Source organism: Lissotriton helveticus, chromosome 7 (assembly GCF_964261635.1).
Source record: "Lissotriton helveticus chromosome 7, aLisHel1.1, whole genome shotgun sequence".
NCBI lineage: Eukaryota > Metazoa > Chordata > Amphibia > Caudata > Salamandridae > Lissotriton > Lissotriton helveticus.
This window is the reverse complement of record NC_136068.1, coordinates 130,291,760-130,308,689: the sequence shown is the minus strand read 5'-3', so window position 1 is coordinate 130,308,689 and position 16,930 is coordinate 130,291,760. Positions and strand designations below refer to the sequence as shown.

The 16,930-nt window shown below is 45.1% G+C and overlaps 1 protein-coding gene across 3 annotated transcripts in view; it reads right to left on the bottom strand.

Annotated features, from left to right (window-relative positions):
* Positions 1-16,930, bottom strand: part of LOC144768212 (sodium-dependent lysophosphatidylcholine symporter 1-B-like) — a 122,355-nt gene that overhangs the window by 61,388 nt on the left and 44,037 nt on the right. The gene's annotated exons all lie outside the window — the stretch shown is intronic.

Here is a 16,930-nt window from a genome sequence, read left to right as displayed (position 1 = left end):
CAAAAAAGTGGCTTCATGCAAATATAACATTTTGACTGACCCCAACCACCCCATTGTATCCGACTTGTGCTCCATCACGGTTGGCCTGAAACTTTGACTTGGTCCTGGTCTAGCACGAACAAATGTCCCCAGTTGCGATATATGCTTTAAAGCATTAGAAAGCACATTTTGACATTTCAGCTTAAAAAAAATCATTATCTCCGGTTCCCTACAATTGATTTGTGTTGTTTTGGTGTCATTTTAATCATAAAAATATTTCCAATATTTATAAATTGGTTTTGAGTTTTTATTGTGTGTTGTGTTGTACTTAATTACAGAAATTGTGTTTTTAAATGCTTTACACACCTGTCTCCTAAGTTAAGCCTGACTGCTCGTGAGCCAAGCTACCAAGGGTTGAGCAAGGATTTATTTACTGAGACTTGACTGGACCTTATTTGTGATTGTGGCGTTATTACTAGCTGGAGGTTCGTACATTCACCTACTAATAAACCACCTTCCAACAATTTTTAATTGAAAAACAGCAGTGGGACCCAATAGGAATTCACTGCTGCTTTCAACAAGTGCTGAAAGTGTGAGACCCCTGACATTATGTGTCTCCCTAAAGTCTCACTGTCCCAATGACTCTCTACCAGCAGTAGAAACTGACCCAAAGTCTGAGGACTGCGCATACATTTTGTACCAGAGTAACTCTAAGCCTTCTCAAAGCCTGTCCTTAGGTTAACACAGGCCCTGTAATTTAATGCACAGCAGTCACTATCTTGGGCATGTTATGACGGGTTAGGCTATAAAACTCTTTGAGGTCATGATTTAATAAGCATAAAGGCTAGAGGAGTCTAGTTTTCACCCACTAACCACTATTTTAACAGCTCTATAAATCTCAGTGAAAAATATGTGTGTTTCAAAAGGATATCCCCTCTACTAGGGAGAAGTCTCACATCAATTCCTGCAAGTAGGTATTCCATGTGTGCCCCTAGCAACCACAAGAGAATCATAGAAAAAAAGATAGACTTGGCTAACCTTTGAAATGCTAATATGTGGTAATCTGAGTCTGTAGGGTGAACTGAAGTCTTGCTGTGAAGCTTGGAAAGGAAAATGCTACTTACCAGTATGCATCTGTTCTTGGCAGGTAGAGCTGCAGATTCTCACACTTAGCATTAGATCGCCATCTGGTGTTGGGCTCGGATGCTTGCACGTTGTTGTTGTTGTCTTGGAAGGAGTCTTTGTAGTCACAAGATAGGTGACTCCTCCCTTGGACGATAGTGCGCATGGGCATCGACTCCATCCTTCAATCCCCATCAATCAATCAATCAGTCATTTGTTAAGCGCACTACATACCCGCTAGGGTCTCAAGGCACTGGGGTGGGGGGGGGGGGGGGGGCACTACTGATCGAACCGCCAGATCTTTAGTGTCCTTCTCAAGGTCAGTAGGTCTTGGGTCTGTCGTAGGCTCAGTGGGAGGATGTTCCATGTCTTGGCAGCGAGGTGGGAGAAGGATCTCCCGCCGGTGGTTGTTCTTCAGATGCGCGGGACGGTGGCGAGTGATGGGAAATGATGGGAGTTAGTAGAAAGAAAAAAGATGTCCATGTGTGTATATCTAATTAAGATAGAACTGGAACAGATACAGGTCCCGGGGAGGCGTGTGGGAATCTGCAGCTCTACATGCCAAGAACAGATGTATACTGGTAGGTAGCATTTTTCGTTCGAGGCATATGAGCTGCAGATCTCACACTTAGCATAGACTATACAGCAGTATCTCCCCTAGCGGTGGTTACCTGTATCGGTTGCAGTAGTTTGAAAGAGAGTTTTAAGAATAGCTTGGCCTACAGGAGCTTTCTGCTTAGCTTGCACGTCAACACAATAGTGTTTAGTGAAGGTGTGTGTTGTAGACCATGTTGCTGCTCTACAGATGTTTTCTAGGGGGACTGTTCCCTAAGAAAGCCATCGAGGCTCATAGTTTGCGTGTGGAGTGCGCTCTTGGAGGAATTGTTAATGTGCGTTTCGCTTTTTGGTAGCATATTTGGATACATTTAACGATCCACCTTGCAATCCCAGCTTTAGAGATGGGATTCCCTTTATGTGGTGGGGAGAAAGCTACAAACAATTGTTTTGTTTTGTGAAAGGATTTGGTTGTGTCAATGTAATAAAGTAGGGCTCTTTTAACATCTAGGGCAGTGGTCTTCAAACTTTTTAATGCCACGCCACCCCAGTGGGGGGAAAAATTGTCGGGGACCCCCTCACAATTTTTCAAAATTATTTTGTTAAATTGGCAATGTTTAAATATGTCTATACATATTTAAACATTGCAGTTACGCTCTCTTAACGTTTTAAATATGCAATCAAATCCATGATTGCCAAACATGCTATTCTGGCCAAGCAGGTCTTACTAACATGTACAAGTATCTGCCTTGTGAGTATTAGAAGTGGGGGTGAGGGGTTTGAAGAATATTTGGAGGCCATTCCCTTATGACACCTCCCAGCTAGAATATAAAGGGCAAAACATGTTAGCGATGGGCCATTACAGAGCGGCTTTGTGCCGCTCATTTTTGTCAGCTTAAAACAAACCACTGTTATCAGCACAATGCTTCTTTTGGGCAGACCCTGGGATCAGTTGGGGCACCCATAGGGGGCCCACCCCCCAGTTTGAAGACCACTGATTTAGGGTGTGTAGAGCTCTATCTGCTACGGAGTCTGGGTTTTGAAAAAACACTGGTAACTCCACTGATTGATTAAGATGAAATGGTGAGATGACTTTAGGAAGGAATTTTGGGTTTGTTCTGAGGACCACTTAGTTACGATGTAGTTGTAAGAATGGTTCCTGTATGGTGAAAGCCTGGATCTCACTTACTCTTCTAAGAGGCAATGGCAACAAGGCTAGCTACTTTCCATGTGAGGAACTGTAGTTCGCATTTGTGTAAAGGTTCAAATGGGGGTCCCATGCGCCTGGTAAGAACAATATTTAGGTTCCACACTGGAGAGGGTGGTAACCTCGGAGGAATGATTCTTTTAGGTCCTCCATAAAAGCTTTAATAGCAGGAACTCTAAATAGTGACAAGTGTTGTCTGTTTTGTAAGTAAGCAGCGAGTGCTGCTAGATGTAAACGTATGGATGAATATGCTAGATTACATCTTTGCAAGTGCAGTAGATAGCAAATGATATTCTAGATGGGAGCATCCAGTGGATCAATATGATTATTGGTGCAGTAAATTGCAAATCTTTTCATTTTGCAGCATAGCAAGCTCTAGTAGTAGGTCGTCTGGCTTCTTTAATGATGATCATACAGTCCAGTGGTAGGTTAAGGTAACCAAACTCTAGGACTTCAGGAGCCAGATCTCTAGATTTAGCTGATCTGGATGTCTGATCTCTCCATGGTTCTGTGTTAGGGGATGTGGACATGCGCAGTTTTTGGTGTGGAACTAGTGAGAGTTCCAACAGCGTTGTGAACTATAATTGGATTGCCCTTGTGGGAGCCACTAAGATTAGATTGAGACTGTTGCGTACCACTAGTGGAATCAGTGGGAGTGGCGGAAAAATGTACACAAATGTGCCTGACCAGTTCATCCATATCGCATTGCCCTTGGACAACGGGTGTGGAAACCTGGCAGCAAAGGTTGGGCATTTTGCGTTATCGAGTGTGGCGGACAGATATATGTCTGGTTGGCCTCACATGTGGAAAAATGGTAGAATAACCTGGGGATGTGGTTCCCATTCGTGAATCTGTTGCGTCTGTCGACTTAACAAATCCGCAATCTGATTGTGAACTCCTGGATATATATTTTGTGGGATGGCCCATCTACAAATGTTCTGTGTGAGCTGGGACAGTTGCAGAGAATGTGTGCCTCCTTGTTTTTAGGTAGGGCCTAGAGCAGCACATGCGCTGTTGGCTCGACTTTTAGTAAAGGGGTAAAAAAAAGTCCTACCAGAGGCTTTTGCTGGCCTGAAGCTTGCGTGCACGTGCGCTTGCATGCGCGCAACTGTCTCTTCTGTCACGGGTCATTAAGTTGCTTGTTTTTATTTCCCGTGCTTTCCCCTCTGCCTCCGTCCCGGGCTTGTTTTATTTATGTATAACATTTCATTACATGAGACTAGCGAAACAGACAAATCTGTCTCCAGGGCAATCGGTAGCCTTCAAAAAAAGTAATTTTATCCTCATTGGCGTAACGGTAGGACATGTTTGCAAAGAAAATACCAGGGCTTTCGTCATGCGGAGAATGTAATGAATCTCCTTTCCTTTGTACTGTGCCAATTAAGTGAACACTGGGGACCAGACACTTGGGCCAGTAAGGTTATGACATTGGTCTAATTTTCATACGTTCAACTTCTTTAGTAAGTGAAAAAACGGTCATCTCTTCTTTAGAAATATTCCAGTCTCGCTCTGAAATTCATAGCTTTCATTGCGAGGTTAACTTGCGCAAGAGTCAGGGGAGAGCAAAAAATATGGCATGTGTGAAAACAATGCACTTTGCGTGCACTGCAGGAAACTGTCTACTGCACGGCTGCTCAGCTCACACACGCTGCCTTGTTCGGCAGTTGTGAAGTCCAGTCACACAAAAACGAGGCTGCATATTTCTTTCACTCAGGCGACCGTTACTGATGTCCATGAAAATGGACATGAAACGCGTGCCACCACCGCTGATCTTTTCTGTGACGGTCTGGGTACCACGTGAAAATAATGAAACAACAGGTCCTGAACAGCAAATGGGGTTCCATCTCCTGGCACGTCTCTCCGGACTTCATTTGCCTACTAATGAGAATACTTTGTACGTCAGAGTTTGTGCCACGTTCAGCTCTTGGATTGCTATCAGCCTCGTGTTGATTTATCCTGGAAGTCCACGTGCCAGAGCTCGCGTCATGCACCTTCTCATAAATCACACAAAGTGTGGTTAGTACGGGGCGGTCTAGTGGCCAGGTATTTCCACAGAAAGTTGAGAGATGTTTCTCTCTCGCTGTCCAAGACCAGCCAGGGTGCGGCCCCATCTGAGCATATTGGAACTGCTCAGGAAAAGCTGAACGGGTTAACTTTCATTAGCACTGGAAAGATATACCTGCTGTGTCCCTGTATGCTGGCAATACTCCTCAGGGCATTGCACATATTTTAAACAAGCATACATTAATGTTTGTAAGAGAGAAGACAAAAGCAGCCAGTGATAATAGAGAGAAGGCAGAGAAACAGGGCAGACTTCGTTAGTGACGGCAGGAACGACAGTCTTTGCTGATATATATACGCTCCAGTTACACCACAGTGCAGCGCACTCCTGGACGGGTGCTGTAAACGCGTATGTGCATTCGCGTAAATATGCGCGCTCGTTCCTTTCTCCTTTCTGGTCTCAGGAAAGCACTCCACAGGGACATCAGCAGTCATAAATTACTTTAATTCATGATTCCGGGAAGCATGTAAAACATGACGTGTTTCGGCGATGCCTTAGTCGAATGTTTACATTCAACTAAGGCAGAGGATTTGAACCCTGGCTGTCTGAATGAAAGTCTAGAACTTACCCACTGGACCACACTGGTTTCCATGTGAGTGACCTATCAAATCGTCCTGTTCATGTGCAATGGAAGCCACAATCAATGACACCAGTGCCTGTATGTTGGTTATAGCTACTACTGCAATGGTCAGACTACCAGGGAGCTATGGCACAAAGTTATGTCTTTCTAAAATATATTTTTTTTAATCCTCATATTTGACAAAGGCGAAGAGAGAGATGTAGCCGAAGGTCTGAGGAAACTGGGCGCCACGCAGCTTCCAAGATCTGTACAACCGGAAGGCAGCCTTTTCCCACCCGCAGTTGATGAGAGGTCTAATAGCAACCACCACTAATCTTGTCAACTAATTGAGCACTTTCTTAATCCTCGGACTAGAAAAAAAAAGTGCTGGAAATAGTGATATCAAGGATCAAGTATTATAAAAGGGGTCCACATTCTTTCTTTCTTGAACAAGCTCATCTGGCAGTCTAATCTAGCTATGCCCCTTGAAAAGCTTAGCCAGCCCTCCCTGGTAGGAGGGAGTTTAGAGACCCTCCACAAACAAATTTCCCTGTGTGCAGTGGCTATTAAAGTAAAAAGCATAGACGTAGTGTTTCCCCCCCCCCCCAGGCTGTTTTATCTGCCTCCCATACTCCAAAAATTACCAAAGGAAGGCTTACCTCAATGTCACGACCCAAGATTATTTTTAATTCTTTACTCACATCTCACCAGAAGGGTTGGATAGCTGGACACTGCCAAAATAGAGGCACATCATCTGCATTTTCCAGTTGACATTTCGGGTAGCTTCTTCTTTTACTTCCTCCCATTTTAACGAGTTGTTTGGGAGCCCTATAGGCTCTATATATGGTAAACAAATGATTCCTCCTGAGTGGTGCCGAGGTCACTAAAGCCCATAATGTAGCAATATATACTTGCCATAGGTTTTGGGTGTCGCAACTTCGCATGTCCAGCTTCCAGATTTCTTCGGCTAGGGTTCTCCTACTATCATCTCTTTGTACTAATGCCCAGTATCACTTTGCAACTTCCCTCCTGTAGGTTTGTATCTTCACTAAGTCCTTCTTGACTTCCGACTCCGCCCCGAGGTTTAGTTGGGATCATGGCCAACTGGTAATATTTGAATCTGGATATGTTGGGAGTTGTACTCTGGCTAAGAGCATCCCATGCTAATAGTGTGCCTTCCTCCGCGAGTTGACCCCATCTTAGTATACCAGCATTTACCAGTGGGGAGGCTAGGCTGTCCTTCAAGCATGAAAGGGTCCTTGGGGCGTTCCATATTGGCGCCATGCAGCTTTAGTATGGAGCCTCTAGAATTGTTTTAACCTGGATCAAAATTCTGCATGTTGCCTTTAGGGTCTTAAATGTAATATAAAACAAACAATTGTGTGTCCACATTTAAATAGAAAACCATTGCCTTCTTCTCTCAAGTTACTTATTAGAGCCATATATCTCAGTGACATGTCTTTAGTGGCTAACAGCAATCGCCTAGAAGTTTTCAGAAAAAAAGCCCAATAATACAATTGAAAATCCGGGAGTCCTATTCCTCCCTCCCGCTTTTTCTTCCTCAATTTTTTCCAGGAGATTCTCACACTCTTATCCCCCTATATAAAACTACTAAGTTGCTCCTGACGTTTTTTAAACCAAGCAGGCTCAAAAAACAAAGGGATAGTATTGAAAATAAAAGTAAACTTAGGAAGAATTGTCATTTTAACTAGGTTGGTTCTTCCTAGAACGGAAAGCGGAAGGGAAGCCCAGCATTGCAGAAGTTTTTTTGTCTCTTGCATAAGTCGAGTGGAGTTAATTTCCACCATTTTGTCTAGGTCTTTTGTCACTCGTACTCCTAAGTATCTGAGCTCTGTCTTGTCCAAATGTTTAAGGTAGTTGGGAACGGGGTTGTTCCATGACATAGTTTCAGTCTTGTCTTCGTTGAGAAGATAGCCCGAGATTCGCCCGAAGTTGCCAGCTAATTCCAAGACTACTGGTAAAGATGTCTCCAAATTACCTGTATATACCACTAAATCATCTGCATATAGGGCTTCTTTCCTATACCAATCCCCATGCTGGAAAGGGGAAATTCTTTGGTCTGCTCTTATTCTCCTTGCAAGAGGTTACAAATAGAGATTAAACAACAACGTAGAAAGTGGACAGCCTTGACGGGTTCCTCTATTTATCCGAAGGCTAGTGGTTAGAGAACCATTAATCAGTATCTTTGCTGTGGGGGTAGCATATATTTCTTGGATAGCATGAATGAAGTTACCACCATTGACGTTCCAGAAAATTATTTTAAGATTGCTCATCGTTCCTTCCCTTTCCTTTGAAGCGATAATCTTCCGCCCTCTCTCTCCCTTCCAGTGCTCTGTCTCTTTCCTTCAATGAGGACCATTTCTTTTTTCCCCCTAAATGCTACCCACCTTTGCTCAAATAGATCAAAAAAAGTGTGAAAATGTCTGTGTCTCATCCCCCCTCCCACCCTAGGGCAGCCTCCCTGTATCCTGCCTGAGTACTCCAAAATATTCTATAGAGCGGAGGTATGGAGCTCAAACAGGGTAACTTCCAAGTTGCTAAGAACTCTTTATGCGGCTTAATCTCGACAATTACGTTTTCCACCTTGGATACCTCTCTCACGTTATGCATTCTGTTGTTCCCCATTATTCTAAGGGTCGGCGGAAATTTCAGCTGTGCTGTAGCCGCTAAAGCCTTCAAATCCTGAATATATTTTCCTAGCTCACACTGGCGAGATGGAGTAGCCTTGGAAATATCTGATCTAATCGTGAAGGACCAGTCTTGTTCTTTAAACTGTTTGCCTCTAAGAGCAGCTGAGAGGAATAGTTCCTTAATTATATAAGTACGGAAATTTATCAGGATTTTCCTAGGCTTTCCTTTGTCTGGGTATTTCCTAGAAGGGTCACGACGTACCCTCTGGATGTCGTTCTCTAGATCAACTTTTGCTGCTTCTGGGAAAAATTCTGTCAGCAGATCCACTATAAAGCTATTTAAATTTCCTCCCTCACTGCCTTCCAGGATGCCTAGGACCCTTAGGTTGTTCCTTCTTGAGTTATTTTCCAATACCTCCAGCTTATCCCTCAGCTCCTTTTCTCCTGCCTTCAGGGCCGTTATCTCTTCCTGATTGGTTTTTACCTCCTCTTGTAACGACCCGATAGAGGCTTCCATAATAAGAAGTGTTTCTGTGATGTCAACCAATTTCTCCTGTAAACCATCACATGCTGTTTGAATTTTAGCTTGATTCTGCTCTGAGAGTCAATTCTTCTTTATTATCATTTGATAGGGAGAGGAGAATCTGAGTAACATCCATGCCAGGCGGTTCTTGTTCCTTGTAAACACAACTATGTCTTTTCTCCAAGAGCAGTCAGTCACAATTTTCAGAGACTTATGGGGGTTTTTATATCTTTTAGAGAACACCTTCCCAGTAAAGTTCAGTTTACCAATCCATGAACTGTTTAGTCCTTGCTGCTCCAATTTAAAACAAGCATTGGCATAGCCAATAGGTCTCGCTTTTGGGACCTTATAAGTGTTTAGTTATCCATCACAATATCCTTGGTGCAACAACATCAACTGTTGCATGGATAAACACTCATAAGGTCCGAAAGGCGAGACCTATTGGCTATGCCAACGCTGGTTGTATGTAGTACACGGCTGTCATGTTGTCGGTCCGGATCAAGACAGCTTTGTTTTGTACATGTACTTGGAAAGATTTTTGTGCAAGGAATATTGCTAGTAGCTCTAGGTGATTGATGCGGAGCACTTTTTGTTGAGTTGCATGTCCGAGGAGATGGGCTCCACATCCTGTGAGTGATGCGTCTGTTATGAGTGATGCGTCTGTTATGAGTACTATCTGTGGAACAGGTTTGAGGAACGGCCGCCCTTTGGACAAGTTTTTTGTGTTCCACCACTGCAGAGAGCAATGTGTGTAGCTGTCTACCAACACCAGATATGTAAGTTGTCCTTCAGCCTGATTCCACTGATGTGCTAGACATTCCTGTAATGGACGCATTTGAAGTCTTGCATATGGTACAATAAAATGCAAGATGCCATCATGCCTATGAGCTGTATGAACACTGTGGCTGGGAGTGTGTTGGACTTACAATTTTGTGACGAGGGCTTGTATGCTGGCTATCCTGACTGGACTGGGATATGCTAGAGCTGTGAAGGTGTTTATTGTGGCCCCCAGATATTGGTGTATATGAGAGGGCTGGAGATGCGATTGTGAACCCCAAGTTGCGTAATGTCTGAATGGTTTGATGAGTGTGTTGAAGACACTGATTGAATGACTTGGCTTTTATTAGCCAGTCGTCTAGATATGGGAAGACATGGATCTGTTGTCTTCTGAGATATGCTGCTACTACTGCAAGGCACTTTGTGAACACTCTGGGTGCAGTTGTGACTCCGAATGGAAGGACTTTGAACTGATAGAGTTGTCCGTCCACTACAAACCGTAGATACTTCCTGAGAGAAGGATGTATGGGAATGTGGAAGTAGGCGTCCTTGAGATGAAGTGTGGCAGGGAAGTCGCGTTGTTGCAGCAGCGGGAGCACTTGTTGGAGAGTGATCATATGAAAATGATCTGAGTGTGTGTATATATAGGTTGAGGGACCTGAGATCGAGTATCGGTCTTAGAGTCCCGTCTTTCTTGGTTATTAGGAAGTACAGCGAGTAAAGCCATGTTCATTGATGTTGTAAGGGAACAGTCTCTATTGCGTGCTTTTAAAGCAGTGAGAGAACCTCTTATTTTAGGAGCGTAAGATGTTCTGTGGACATGGGACGCTGCTTGGGTGGTATATGTGGGGGTGGTGGGGGGTTAGCTGTAAGTTCTGGGCAGTAACCATACTGGATTATTTGTCTCACCCACCTGTCTGTTGTGATGGAATTCCAGACAGATAGGAACTGTGATAATCTCCACCCGACTGGAGTGGGAGTGTGTGGGGGGAGCGGAGGGAAGTCACTGTTTTGTGGTGGGGGAGGTACGATTGTTGTTATTACCTCGACCTCTTCATTTATTGTTATTTCCTCTGTATCCACCTCTAAAGTATCCTTTATTGGGGGATGTTTGTGTAGCGGCTTTAAACGAAAATGAGTTGTCTGCTCCCATGTGTTTGGAGGTCCCTCTACAGAAGGAGCGACGAAAGGAGCCCCGTTTTTGTGGAGACTGTAAAGCTCCCATGGACTTAGCAGTTTCAGTGCCTTTCTTCATTTTTTTCAAGTGCAATGTCCACAGCCGTGCCAAAAAGTTGTTGTTGGTTGAACGGCTGGTTGAGGATGGTAGTCTGGACTTCCTGCTTAAAGCCTAAGATGCGCAGCCAGGCATATCGCCTAAGGAGCACACTGGTATTAATGGATCTAGAGGCAGTGTCTGCTGCGTCAAGTGCACATTTTATTGATACATTTGATATTAGCTTGCCCTCTTGGATGAGATCATTTGCTTGTGTTTTATATTGGTCAGGGAAATGTTGTAGTAGGGTTTCTAACTGGTCGTAGTGAGCCCTATCATATCTTGTCAGCAGTGCCTGTGTGTTGGCTGTGCACCAGTGAATGGCTGCTTCTGCAGCTACTTTTTTGCCTAGGAATTTGGATTCTTTGTCAGGGGGTGGGTGTTCCCATGAGGTTTGGGAGTTGGCGTGCTTTTTAGCGTTGGAAACTACTAGAGAATCCAAAGGCAGCTGTCCCTTACTGTAAGCAGGATCTGCAGGGGCAGGTCTATACTTTTTTTCTATTCTAGGGTTAAGAATCATGGCACGTACGGGATCTTTAAACACTTCGGGGGCATGTTTAATGACTCCCTTAATCATTGGCAATATTTGCACTGTCTATTAGGACTGTTCAAATGTATCCAACAGAAAGTCCTCTTCTGCGGCATCTGAGTGCATTATGATGCCATGATAGATGACAGCCCTATCAATCAACTGTCCAAAACCAATATTATCGTCTGGGGAAGATGGTTTTGAGGGGTATGTGTGTGGGCTTGGGACGTCTCGTATATCTGTTGGGATAGGGTACTCCCAATCATGTGGGTCGGTTGGATACGTGAAAGGGTCATCTGGGTCACCCCCTATCCCTAGGTCCTCCTCCTCATCATCATCATCATCTGGGGGTGTATGAGGTGGAGAAGTATGAGGTGGAGAAGTCTCAGTTCGAGGTGGTGTAATAGATTTAGGGAGAGGAAGTGGGTTAGAAGGAAGTATAGGAGAAGAAGAATGCATAGGTGATGTGTCAGAGTCCTTCTTCTTTACAGGCACTGGAGGAGCAGGTGCTGTGTCTAACTTCCTCTTCCTATATGGCACAGTGGTGACATGTCCTGTTTCTGGGTCAATATAAATCTTTTTCTGTTTAGGATCGACAGGATCCGGCTGAAAAAAGTTCCTCTTCCTCAGGAACCGCTTTTGGCGCCAATTTTTTCGGTTCCGAGTGGGGTTGGTGTTGATTTTTATTATTGTATTTGGCCTTATGAGGCGTGATAGATTCCTTAGGCTTAGCTTTTGGTTCCGAGGCTCTTGGTTTCGGAGCCGAAGCGGGATCTTTAGGCTTGGAAATGTTCAAAGCCGGTTTAGCCACGGGCCTCGAGATTTTCGGGGCCGATTTGTCTTTAGAGGTGGAAGGCGTCGGAACCGATTTCGGAGCCGAGAGTTCTTTTGGTTTTGGTGCCGGTGGGATTGGTACATGTAGTTTGCTCGGTCGCGAGCTACAGGAAGGCTTTTCTTTTCTCTTTGGAGCCGGGCTCGAAGGCGGGGCTTCTGAAGTGTGTTTTCGGTCGCGACTGGGGCTGGCAGGCAAAGTCTTGACCATTGCCTTTGGTTTCGGTGGTGGGGTTGGTGTTGTGGCAGTAGTACTCACTCGTTGACCAGGAGTGATGGGGTCGTCCGAGTCTTCTGTCTCTGATACGATGTTGAGATCTTCAGAATCTTCTTCTGGGACACCTGGACCTTCATCAAAGATGTCCACTGGTTCCGGAGCTGATCTCTGCATGATGTGTCGACGAGCCCTTCGATCTCGAATGGTCTTCTTCAATCGAAAGGATGCGCAGGTTGGACCCGTCGTGTTCAGGTGGTAGGCAAAGGTTGCAGACCTTGTGATGGTCACTGTGCGGGAACTTTGCTGCACACTGGGGGCATTTCTTGAATGGCGTCCTTTCTATGAGCCGTAGACCTCACGGCGTGGAAAGGCCCAACGGCCCGCGTCGACAACCGGAATCGAGCCGATGAAAGTTGTGTCGAAGCTGAAGATGTTCGAAGTCAATCCAATGCGTTTATGGAAGTTTTTCGCGTCAAAGTAGTTTGAAATATAGATTTCGAACCGGAGCGCAAAAGTTGCATCCGAACCCAATGGCGAAAAAAACAATCTACGGATGGAGTCGATGCCCATGCGCACTATCGTCCAAGGGAGGAGTCACCTATCTTGTGACTACAAAGACTTCTTCCAAGACAACAACAACGAGCAAGCATCCGAGCCCAACACCAGATGGCGATCTAATGCTAAGTGTGAGATCTGCAGCTCATATGCCTCGAACATCTGACTAATTCCCCAAAGATCTGCATAAACATATTCCATTTGTGTGCAGAGTCTTTCAATGTACATGCAAACACCCAGAGTGTTGTTTAATATTGCATGCTCCTAGGTCACAGTACTTAAAGCTTTCAATAGGGGCATATACTCCTTTTAGTCCAGATGCATGCATATTGCTCATGGGTTGCCTTGTGGTTTTAGGGAATACATGTGTAGTCTGCACTGTAATCACTTTACCTAGTATGGATGTAGCAGACAGGCATTATTTAGACACAACACAAAGCCACTTACTGCTAATTTTACCCAACTAGAAAATAAAAATAATTCCTGACAGCATGTCTCCCTACAGACCACAAGCAGTACAGTACTGTTACACCAAGGCCGGGCTACCTGCCCATTAGACCTCCTTAGAACAGACCTAATTCAGCACATCATTTCACATCAGAAATAAACTTATCAGTAGACAAAAGTCTATGTAAGGCAAATTAAGCCATCTGTTGTTCTGGCAGTGGATTTGACAATCTGTGAGTCCACTGGAGGTGCTTCACATTTTTGCTGCTGTTTAATACCAGTTTTAACAGGACATGGCTTTGCAGGTGAGGGTGTGCACGAACAGTGTACCAAACCCCTAGGCAGAAGGGGATGTGGCACCCTCTCACAAAGTTAGGGAAATAATGTATCATTGGTGCTGACTGATTACAGATGATGTTCAGTATTCCAGATAAAGAATTTAGGAAGAAACAACAGTGGACAGATTTTCTTCATACTCTGGTATTGCCTTAGCACTGGGCCTAAAGAACAGGAGAATTAATCACCACTTACACCCTATGCCTCAAGCCATGCAATGAGAGTCCGTGCCAAGCACAGTCATACATGTCAGCATGGTGATGAAGTCATACAAGATGGAATTGCAAGAGTGAAGTTTAACTAAGAATGTAACTGAAGGCTAGTGGTACACTCCGGCTTCACCTCCGCATCAAGAGGTGTAGGGATCCTAGTCAGGAAACACTTTAACCATATCATACAACAGATATGGATGGACGAACAAGGTAGATTTGGGAGGGAAACCCCATTAATATAGTCACAGTCTACATCCCGCCGGCACTACATACTATAGCTCTGCCTGCACTGAGCACATTCCTACTCAAACTTGCGCAGGGAGAGCGGATAATCAGGAGGGGGGTGTGGGGGAGGGACTTCAACGTAACCTTGTGCAACCAAATAGACCGTCACCCCCCTAGGAACCTGACCCGAAACAAGTCACAGTTCTCGGATTTCCTGGTAGCCATGGAACTCGTTGAGGTCTGGCGAGCACAATACCCACAAATTCGACAATACATGTTTCACTCTGGAGCACACAATAGTTTATCACAAATAGATTTTGTTCTCACATTGGCAGACAGAGTTGCTAGGTTCACGAAGGTACACCACCTAGCGAGGGGCATCTCTGACCACAACCCTATCCTGGCCACCTACGCTGCAGAAACCCAAAGCCAACGCTGCACGTTTTCTATATACCCGGGGTACTAAAAAAATTCAGAAATACGTAACGGCCTCTCCACAGCCACACAATAATAGTCCACAGAAAATGTACACTCGGTCACTTCCCCAATTACCCTTTGGGAAGCATGTAAACCAGTAATCAGGGGACAAGCCAGCTCCCTCATATCAGGCCACAAAAAAGGAAAAGAATGAGTGACTAATGCCCTAGAACACGAAGTACTGGACCTAGAAGCACTACACTCTCAAGAATCCTCTGACTCCAACACACATTGACTCAACACAAAAAAGCAGGAATGCAACGATCACATGTGAGAGGAAGCCAGAACTAGACAGGGAACTTCCCGACACAAGATCTATGGAGTAGGAGACAAAGCAAATGAACTGCTTGTCTGGTTGGATAGACGCGGCCGAGTGGATAGATGGGTGGCTGGGCTCCAGACCGACTCGGGGAACCTAACCAAAAACCCGCAGCATATTGTAGAAGCATTCAGAAACTATGACGCTAAGATCTATACCCCAGTAACCACCGCCACAGCAACAGAAACAGCTGAGCTCAGAGACATCCACATCACCACACTCACTGCAGAAGAGACACTGCAGCTCGAGAGTGACCTCACAGTAGAATAAATAACCTTGGCAATAGGTAGTATGCAGTCAGTGGAGGCCGTTGGACCCGACAGCATCCCAATCAATTGGTAGAAACTGACAGGGACACATTTAGCACAGCACCTTATAGAAATGTTTTGGGCCAGCTTGGAGGCTGGGGAGCTACCCAGAGACCAAAGCCTGGCGACATTAGTCACAATCTGCAAACCAGGCAACCCAGCGGAGGAGTGTGCCTCATACCGACCCATCTCATTGCTTAAAAAAGAAGCAAAAATACTGGTTATAACACTTGCAAACAGATTGACACCATACCTCACCAAACTCGTAAACCCAGACCAATCCGGCTTTATGCCGGGCAGGAACACAGCACTTAACTTACGTCGTCGCCATTGGGGTACTGGGAAGAAGAAACACCATACAGGAGGAGGCCATCATCCTCTCCTTGGATGCCCGCGTGGCCTTCGACACCATTGAATGGACCTTTCTTTTTGCATTCCTAGAGCGTATGGGGCTCGGCCCCAAATTCAGGTCCTGGGGCCGCCTCCTGTACACAAAACCACTGGTACAGGTAGTGGTCAATGCTAGACTATCAGCGACCGTAGCCCTTGGGCGAGGAACATGAAAGGGATGCCCCCGGTTGCCAATCCTCTTCGCTTTTGTACTAGAACCTCTTGCGGTGTGAGTAAGTGGGGACCCCATGATACAGGTACTCCGTTGGACGGCGGACTGGAAGGACCGTATATCATTATACGCAGATGATATTCTGCTGTACATTGCATCACCAACACGCTCCCTAGCCAGAATAATGAACATTTTCCCAAACTTTGGAAAATATTCTGGGTACACGATAAATTGGAACAAATCAATTTTATATGTCCTCAATGGTCCACCCCAAGGATTCCCAAGGGGTGCGGGGTGACGGTGGTGGCAGACGGTTTTCGCTATTTGGGTATCTTCATCACAACGAACCCAGAGGAGTTTATGAATAGGAACCTCCAGGAACCCTTGAGACGCCTACGAAGGGATGTCAAACATTTGCGATCCCTCTCGTTAACGTTACTAGGGCGTGCCGCACTCTTGAAGATCATGACATTACCCAGATTTCTATATGACCTCCAGAACACGCCATTCTGTATACTACAGACATACTTTAAGGCAATAGATGCTGAAGTACGTAACCTGCTATGGGAAGGGATACCACCCCGCATAGCCACCAATAAATTAGTTAAGGGATGATACAATGGTGGAATAGCACTCCCACACATACAAGCGTATTACTGGGCTTCACAGCTCATGGTCGTTAACCACTGGACACACTGCCCTCATACTGACCCTGCATTTCGAATGGATCGTTACATCCTGGGTGAAAGGGGTGACCCGCGAGCTTTATATGCCATAACAAATAAAAGCCTCTCTGGCCTACAGCACGAACGGTTCACCTATGGCACACAGTACACAAGAAGCTGAGCTGGCATAACAAACTGACACAGTTTACCCCACTTTGGGAAACTGGGAAACCGGGTAGATTGATTAGCTGTAAAGGATTCCAAAAATGGGATCTTATCAGAATCTCAAGGGTGGAAGATCTCTGGGAAAAGGGGAAAGTTATCCCATTCGAAAAGCTGCAACAACAATACAACATAGCTACAATGGAAACATTCAGCTACATACAGATCAGGCATGCACTTATGGCAGTGATCCCTGCGGGCACGACCCTCCCAGAAGAATCACCATTAGAGGACAGGTTGCTCACAGAAAGGATAGACCGTAAAGCAATCTCCTTAACATACCAAAAATTAATCAATAATTTGCCAGATCCAATGCA